This window comes from Cavia porcellus, unplaced genomic scaffold (genome assembly GCF_034190915.1).
Source record: "Cavia porcellus strain 051 isolate PalLab524CR breed Dunkin Hartley unplaced genomic scaffold, mCavPor4.1 scaffold_3, whole genome shotgun sequence".
NCBI classification, from domain to species: Eukaryota; Metazoa; Chordata; class Mammalia; order Rodentia; family Caviidae; genus Cavia; species Cavia porcellus.
In genome coordinates this window covers 21635325-21645120 of record NW_026947486.1, presented here as the reverse complement: position 1 = coordinate 21645120, position 9796 = coordinate 21635325, and positions in this window count along the sequence as shown.

Here is a 9796-nt window from a genome sequence, read left to right as displayed (position 1 = left end):
CAAAAGTTGGAAAAGCCACTTGAATGAATGCAAAGATAGACTTTCAGACCTTGAAGAAAAGATTTTAGTTAGTTACCAAGAAAGGAAATATCTTTAAAAAATAACAAGAAACTAGGAAATAACAATTCAACAGTTGAAAGATGATGCAAAGAAAAACAATATAAAATTGATTGTGTCAATGAAAAACATATCAACACAAATGATATAAAAAGACTATTTACAGAAGAAATAACAGAAAATTTCCCAATTATGGGAAAAGAAACTGATATGCAGGTAAGTAAAGCATATAGATTCCAGTTAGGTATAACCAAAATAAATCTACATTCAGACATATAATAGTCAAGATTCCAGAAATTCAACCCAAGAACAAAATATTAAATGTTTGTGCAGAAAAGAAACAGGACATCTATAAAAGAAAGTTCATCATAATCACAGCAGACTTCTCAACCTAAACAATCAAGTCAAGAAGAACATGAAGTATTCCAAATCCTAAAAGAAAACAACTTCCAACCCAGATTGATGCTACCTGAAAAATTATTCTTCAAATTTGATGAAGAAGTAAGACTCATAGGACAAAAAAAAAAAACAACTGAAGAAATTCATGACCACCAAACCAACCCTATGAAGAATACTGAAAGATATTTTAGAAAGAGATAAAAATGCTTATGATTTCAAGAACAACAGAAAAAACCACCAAGCTTAGAAAACAAAAAAGTGGAAATATATAAACCAACAGGAGAAACATAACAGAAATAAGCCACTATGTATTAGTTATAACCATTAATGTTAATGATCTCAATTCAGCAATTAAAAGAAATAGACTGGCAGAATGGATCAAGAAACAAAATTCAACCATCTGATTTATACAAGAAATCCATCAAAATCAAAAGGAAATTCTTAGACTGAAAGTCAAGGGCTGAAAAACAATACTTCATGCAACAGTAACCCCCCAAAAATGGCATGGGCAGCTACTTTATTTGTAGAGGGTGTGAACTTCAAGCCAAGAATCATCAAAAGAGATAAAGAAGATCACTACATACTAGTTAGGGGAAAACTTCAAGAGGAAGAGATAGGAATCTTATATATGCAGCAAATATTAAAGCATCCAGCTATATGAGACAACTAATATAGACATGAAAACTCAAGTGGGCAATAAATCAATTATAGTGGGAGAAATTTAAACCTCATTGGTACAGAGAGAAATATCAACTAGACAAAAATCAACGAAGAACTTAATCAAACTTGTGCACAAATGGACTTAGATGTATACAGAGTATTCCAGTCAATATCATAATATGCATGCTTCTCAGCTACACATGGCACATTCTGCAAATAGACCATATACAACCCCATAGAACATGCTTAAGTAAAAAATGCAAAAGAATCAAAATTGTCCCATGCATATTGGCAGATCAGAGTGCCATGAAGTCAAAAATTAATGATAAAAGTAACCACCAAAAACTTCATAGCCACATGAAAATTAAATAGCACCCTCTTAAATAATCAGTAGGTGGCACATAACATTAAAGAACAAATTAAGCAATATCTACAAGCAAACAAAAATGCAAATGCAACTTACAGGAACTTGTGGGATGCAGTGAAAGCATCTTCAGAGGGAAATTTATAGCAGAAAACTCTAGCATGAGGAAAATAAAACAAACACAAATAAACAACTTGATGCTATACCTGAAATATCTAGAAAAAGAAGAGCAAGTCAAGCCCAAAGCCCAAAGAAGGAAGGAAATTTAAAGATCAGAGCAGACATTAATTCAGTTGAGACTGAGAAAACAATACAAAGAATTAACAAATTGTCGAGTTGTTTCTTTGAAAGAAAAAAACTGATAAATCCCTAACCCAGTTTATCAAAAAGAGAAAAGAAAAACTCAAATTCATGCAATAAGGAAGAAAAAGGGTGAAATCACTACAGACCCTGTGGAAATACAGATGATCATCAATACCTACTTTGAAAACTTTAACTTTCATTGTTTCGATAACACAGAACAAGTGGATAGATTCCTGGAAACATATGAATTACCAAACCTGGATCAAGAAGATGTAAAATTGCTGCATAAACCAATTTCAGTTAATGAAGCTGAAAATATAATTAGAACCTTACCAACAAAGAAAAGCCCAGGTCCTGATGGATTCACTGCTGAATTCTACAAGAAATTTAAGGAAGACTTAGTGGCAACACTCCTCAAACCCTTCAATGAAATTGAAAGGGAAGCAATTCTCCCTAACTCATTCCTGGAAGCAAGTATTATCCTAATACCCAAAACCAGAGACAGACCCAATCAAAATAGAGAACTATATGCCAATCTCCCTAATGAACATAGATAAAAAAAAATCCTCAATAAAATACTGGCAAACAAAATGCAGTGAATCATCAAGAAGCTTATACACCACAACCAAGTGGGATTCATCCCAGGAATGCAGGGATGATTCAACATATGCAAATCAATAAGCATAATTCATCATATCAATAGAGCCAAAGATAATCACATGATCGTTTCAATAGATGCAGAAAAAGCTTTTGATAATGTCCAACACTCATTCATGATAAGAACTCTATGGAAAATCAGAATAGATGGTCTTTACCTCATTCTGTTAAAAAGCCATCTATGACAAACCAACAGCCAGTATCATATTAAATGGTCAAAACTGAAAGCTTTGCTCTAAATCAGGAAGAAGACAAGGATATCCACTGTCACCACTCCTACTCAATATAGTGTTGGAAATACTAGCCAAACAATTAGACAAGAGAGAGAAACAAAAGAAATAAGTATAAGAAAGGAAGAACATAGAAATGGTTGTACTTCTAAGATAGTATCTAATTTATTAACTAGTGATTTTTAATGTTATTTTTAAAAATTCTATATTATTTCTATCTAGTTTTGTTTTGCTTTTTTGCTCTAAATTTAAAAAGAACTTAAATTATCATTATTTGCAGATGACATGATACATTACATAGTAGATCCCCAAAACTCCATTGAAAGACTTCTAGATGTAATAGCCAAGTTTAGTAATGTAGCTGGATATAAAGTCAACACTCAAAAGTCCATAGCATTCCTGTACACAAACAACAAGCTCACTGAGAAAGAAATAAGTGAAACCACACCTTTCACAATAGCACCTAAAACAATGAAATATTTAGGAATCAATCTAATAAAACAAGTAAAAGATCTTTCTATACATTAAAAATTACAGTACTCTGAAAAAAGAAATTGAAGAGAATTTCAGAAAATAGAAAGACATTCCATGTTCATGGATAGAAAGAACAAACATTGTGAAAATTGTCATTCTCCCAAAATTATTATACCAATTTAATGCAATTCCAATTAAAATTATATTAGTATACTTCACAGATCTAGAGAAGTTATTCCTACAATTCATCTGGAACCAGTAGCGAACTAGAATAGTAAAGGAAATTCTGGGCAACAAACGCAAGGCAAGAGGCATCACAAAACTACTGTGATAAAATTAACATGGCACTGACATAAAAACAGATCTGAAAATCAATGGAATAGATTAGAAGAAAAACACACTCAGTCACCTTATGTTTGACAAAGTGGCCAAATGTGCTCACTGGAAGAAAGAGAGCCTATTTACTACATGGTGCTGGAAAAACTGGCTTTCCATATGCCAAAAACTAAAACTAGATCCATGTCTATCAACATACACTAAACTAAAGTCAAAACGGATCAAAGACCTAAACATTAAAACAGAAACACTAAATTTTCTGGAAGACAAATAGGCACATATCTTGAAGATATAAAAGTAGGAAGAGAGCTCAGGAACAAAAACCAAACTTCATGAGAAATACTTCCAAGAATCAAGAACTGGGATCTCATCTTATTAAAAAGTGTTTGCATGTCAAAAGAAATCTCCAATAGACTGAAAATAAAACCCATGAATTGGGAAAAAATCTTAGCCAACTGTCCCTTGGCGAAAGGACTGCTATTTAGAACATAAAAAGAATTAAGAAACACCAGGCTTCCAAAATTCAAAAACCCATTCCAAAAATGGGCATCTGTGGTGAATACACACTTCTCAGGTGAAGAAATACAAATTGCAAATAAATATATGAAAAAATGTTCAACAGCATTGGTCATTAGAGAAATTCAAATTAAAACAATTCTGCATTTTCATGCCACTCAAGAAAGAATGGCCAAGATTAAGAAATCAACCAATTACAAATGCTGAAGGGGCTGTGCAGAAAAAGGTACCCTCCTCCACTGTTGATGGGAGTGTAGACTGATGGAAATTGATGGGGAGGTTCCTCAAAAAGCTAAGATTAGAGATCCCATTCAACCCAACTATCTCACTTGTAGATATTTTTCTAGAATTGAAAACATCATACCACAGTTCTATATGCATGCCCATGTTTACAGTTGCACAGTTTGTAATAGCCACGTCTTGGAAACAACCTAAATGCCCATCAACTGAGAAATGGATAAAAAGATGTGATATTTTTCTACAATGGAGTACTACTCAGCTAAAATGAAGAGTGGCACTGAGGCTTTTATAGGCAAATGGATTTGACTTGAGATCGTACTCATAATTGAAATTAATCACACTCACAAATGCAAATACCATACCATCTCCCTGGTGCAAGAAATAAATAGTAAATAAGATCTAAAATCTCCAATAGATATTGTGAAAGGGTAAGAAATTGCCCAAAGGGAAAAAATAACTTGGATATCAGAAAGGAAAAAATAAAGTAAGGAAAAGACATAAATTTATACACATAAAATAGCTGATGATTATGCTACTAATTCTATTAGTTCTTGGAATTAAACAGTTAGTACTCATAGCATTTGATCATTTTTGCATGTCTATATCTGCTAATCTAAGCAACTCTTTTAAAGATAATAATATGCAATATAAGAGCTATTGTTAAATTCCTATCATCTTATGTTGAAAGCCTATATAGTTATTGTTTGGGGATTTTTTGTTGTTCTTGTTGTTTGTTTGTCTCTTTTGCTTTTTGTTTTTCTTTTCTGTGTTTTTTTCTCTTAAAAAAATAGAATGGTTAAGCTGGTTTTCAGAGGCTCCTACTAAGTTTATGGATGGGTTTCAAACTATTATGAGTCTCAGTTTTGAAAAGGCAAAGAATCCTGCCAAGGTGTAAGAACTGTGCAAATTAGGAAGATACTTTAAGGAGGGAAATAAACTGCCCAGGGAGGATATTCTCTCTTCAACAAAACAAAACTGGAACTGTATAATACTAGTAAAGGACTAAAAATGATGTCTGATATATCATGGGGATTAAGAAAAAGTGTACTAAGAAATCTATTCATTATGATAAAGTGGGCAGTGTCCTACAAGGCATAAAGGAAAATCTAGCTGTCTTTCACAGCTGATCAGTACAAGTCTTTCATAAAGACTCCCTTCCAGGGAGGGAGAGGCACTAGTGGGACATCCTGTCAGTTGGCCCTTGGTAGTTGACATTAAATAGAGAAACTTCAGACATGATCTCAGACACCTAAGACCCAATTGTTGTGCATGACCTTTTCTGTGTTCAACAATGGGGTTCTGGAAAAAGATCAAAGGAGAAAAGCTAGAACTCTACCTGTTGAAATTGACAATGATGTAGAGTCACCAAATCATCTAAGGAAAAATCAGTAGATCAGGTCAAACACCGGACAGTGGCCACATGACTATATCAAGTCACCACTCAAGCCTTGATCCAAGTGTCAGGAATGCAATGTGCCTCTCATGGTAAGCACATGGAGGGTTGGCTATCCCCAGTTTCAGAGAAGGTCTATGCCAACTGAAACTCTTATTTCCTGCCCTGAAGAGCCCCAAAGAGAGCTACAATACCCAGTCCATGAATATTACCATCTATGAGAAACCCTGGTGCTATAGTTTGTGTCTGAATGTCCTTCCAAATCCTCATGTGGCCATGAGGAAGTAGGCCTTTTGGAGGTGGCTAAATCTAGTTTATGATTTGTTTATTGTCTAGTGCTTAGATTATGGATATGAGTGCTATACTTGCCTTAGGGTGTGTAGCCTACACACAGTATAAGGGATGGAAAAGAGACTTGTTTCTCACTTTTGCCCATGTGGCTTTGGCTGTCTTCTGCCACCATGAATGGTTGTCCCTCTGCCATGCCACCATTCCTTGAAACCAGGTGATTATGAACTAAAACATCCACAAACTGTGAACTAAAAAAACTTTCTTCCCTTAATTTTGGGTGTTGGTTTTCAATTTTTCTGGGAAAATACTCAGAAGGGGTATCTGGATCGAATGGCACCTCCAACCTTCATTTTTCGAGCAATCTCCACACGAATTTTTATAGTGGCTGTATCAGTTTACACTCTCACCAACAGTGGAAAAAGAGTTTTCCCAACAGCCCCTCTAACATTTGTTATTGGTTGATTTCTTGGTCTTGGCCATTCTTTCTGGAGTGAGATGTGATCTCAATGTTTTAATTTGCATTCCTTGAATGACAAGTGATGTTGAACATTTCTTCATGTATTTGTTTATCATTTATATTTCTTCACCTGAGAAGTGTGAGTTTATCTCAGATGCCCATTTGTGGATTGGGTTTTTTAATCTGAGGCCTGATGTTTTTCAATTCTTTATATGTTCTAGATAGAAGTCATTTGTCGGAGAGGCAGTTAACTAAAACCTTTTCCCATTCTGTGAGTTTCTTTTCACTCTATTGATTTTCTTTGATGTGCAAAAGCTTTTTAGTAAGATGAGATCCTATTTGATTCTTTGAAGTACTTCCCATGTACTCTGTGTTTTATTCATGAACTCTTTGCCTACCCCTATGTCTTCAAGATTTCTAACTATCTTGTCTTCCAGTAGATTTACCGTTTGTTTTTATATTTAGATCTTTGATCCATTTTGACTTTAGTGCACAGTGATAGATATTATGCCACAGCAATAAATGTGCACCCATGTTTATAGCAGCACAATTTGTAATAGCTAAATCTTGAAAACAATTCAAATGCTCATCAACTGAGGAATGGATAAAAAAAGAGGCGGTATTTTTATACAACGGATTCAGCTATAAAGAAAGATAAACTTGAAGATTTTATAAGTAACTGAATGCAACTTTAGATCACATTCGTAAGTGAAATAAATCAAACTTGCATGTGTAAATATCATATTTTCTCTGTAGTGTAAAAATGGAAAGAGTAATAAGATCTGAAATGTACAATAGATACTGTGAAAATGAAAGGAAAAGAAAGTGTTCAAAAGGAAAGAACAACTGGGATAGGGAAAAGGAGAAAAGAAAGAAGGGAAAAGATTATCTGTATAGAAGTATACTATATAAATGTGTGTATGTATATATGCATATATACAAGATAGATAACTACACTACTAATTTCCATAATTTCATCAAAAAGAACAGTTTATGTTTTCATTGTTTGATCATTTTTTCTATCTTCAATCTTGTAATCTGAACAATTACTTTTAAAATAACAATATGCAATATATTAACTAGTGTTAATTTCCCACTTTTTTGAAATTCTGTATACTTTTTATTCTTTTTGTTTTGTTTTTAAAATAAAAAAATAGGCTATAAAAATTTTGGGTGTTGGGTCTTTTGTCTTAGCCACAAGAGAAAATTAACTAAGACAGAATTTGACATCAGAAGTGAAATCATTGCTGTGACTATATCTGATCACATGGTTTAAGAGACTTTGGGAGTGGACTGTGGGAAAAGTGTGGAAACATTCAGAAATGTTTCCTGAAAATTTAAAGGTGGAATACCTTAGGCTGTTCTGTATGTGATATTCCAGTCAGAGCTCAGAAGATCAGAAAGCTGATAGAAATCCTGCCAGTGAAAATCAGGCTTGGGGGTTTCTGCTGGGAAGAAGGTATGCATTGGCTTTTGGACTTCAGATGCTGTATATTATACCATGCAAGAACGTTTGTCCACAGTTTTTACATATCCAGAGACTGCCTGAGACTGAGATTAAGGGCGGTAGCCTAACTAATTTGTAGAAGCAATTTCAAGGCTATCAAATGTTGAGGCAGTGGCATGGCTATTGTTGGGAGCTTTAGCCAGACCAATGTTGAGACTCATCAGCAAAGGGCCCAGAAGAATGTTTTAAAATGTTGTGAGTTTGGCCAGAATGGAAGCTCTGCTAAAGCTGTGGACTGAAAAAAATAGGGCAGAGGATATCTTGTTTTCTGAGAAGAAACAGAATAGAAAATATGGCCTAAAGGCATTACAAGAAGCAATAGAACACCCTTTGCAGCCTCAAAATTGCAAAAGTAAAAGACTTTGCTTTGAAAGGAAAGCCCCACAGCACCATGATCCAGAATAGTGGCAACCTAGACAATTTGTTCTTCATAATTGGATTTGGAGTGCTCAATGATCCAGATATTAGACTCCTACAACCAAGTGAGAGGGAAGCCTGAGTACCGCTACAGCTGGCAGCAGATCTTGGCAGAATTCACATGGTGCTGGTTTTAGGTGCATTCAAGATGTAAGAGTTATGGGGTTAAGAAGGTTTCTACTCATATTTCAGAAGTTCTGGGAGGCCAGGAAGTGTGCCCCTGAGAGAACAGTGAGAGGAAAGCCAAAGATGCAGTGGAGACTCCAAAAGTTTGGAGAAGCCAAAAGCATGGATTATTAGAGAAAATCTGCATGTGGGGAGAAGAGTAGATCCAAGAGAGGAATGTGGATCTTTCAACGCCAGCAGTGCTATAGAGGTGGAGGCACCCAAGCCTTTTGGTGCTCACAATTTGCCACACATTGCCTCAGATGCTTTACATGGAGCTGCATGACTTAAAGTTTCCCCTGCTGGATTTTGGACTTGCTTTATTTCCAAACCTTTGTATCTCCCTGTTTGTAACTTTTAGAATAGAAATGTTTATTCTATGCCATTGAATGTTGGAAGTGTTTAACTTTCTTTTCATTTTTACAGGGGCTCTCACAGAAAAGAGTTTGCCTTACATCTTGGAGAAGACTTGGGACCTTCAGCAATACTGAGAGTGTTTACTTTGGCAACTCACAGAGATGGACTAAATAAATACCTTTTGCATAAAGGGATGTGCATGAGTCTTTGGGGGACCAGAGGCAGAATGTCATGGTTTGTGTCTGGATGTCCTCACAAAGCCTTGTGGAATGGGGGAACAGACTTTTTGAAGGAGGATTAATCTAGGTTGTGATTGACTCCTTGTCTAGTGCTGGCATTGGGGCTGTGAGTGCTACACCCACCCAAGGGTGGGTAGCCTTTGTACAATATAAGGGATGGAAAACAAACTTGTTTGTTTTTTGCCTTTGTGGCTTTTGCTGTCTTCTGCAGCCAATAATGGTTGCCCTTCTGCCATACTACTCTTCCTTGGAGCCAGATGATTATGGACTCAAATCTCTATAAATTGTGAGCTAAATAAACTCCCCCCCCTTAATTTTGGATGTTGACTATTTTGTCTCAGCAATAAGAGAAAAATAACTAAGACATCTTGGTAATACTGGATGTCATGAGTGAACTGTTTTAGCTTACTTCTCTGGGAAACCTTCCTCTACATCTACAGCCAAAGTTGGAGTCAAAGCAGCCCTTAATGAGAGATTCTTTACTCCTGCTCTGCTCTGACAAAGTGTGTCACTTTGAAGGGCAATAATTTAACAATGAGTTTCCAATTGTCCCACAGTGTCCTACTCCCATATAAAGATATTTTCTAGCAAAAGTGAGGAGAATTTTCAAATTCTGGCAAAGTCCAAAACAAATTTTACCTAGTGAGACTGAACCCTGTCCTAATTAACCAACAAGTGAATCTTGCTGCATAGTATAAAGGAATAGTTAATTTAAGAAAATCCTCCTTCCTCTA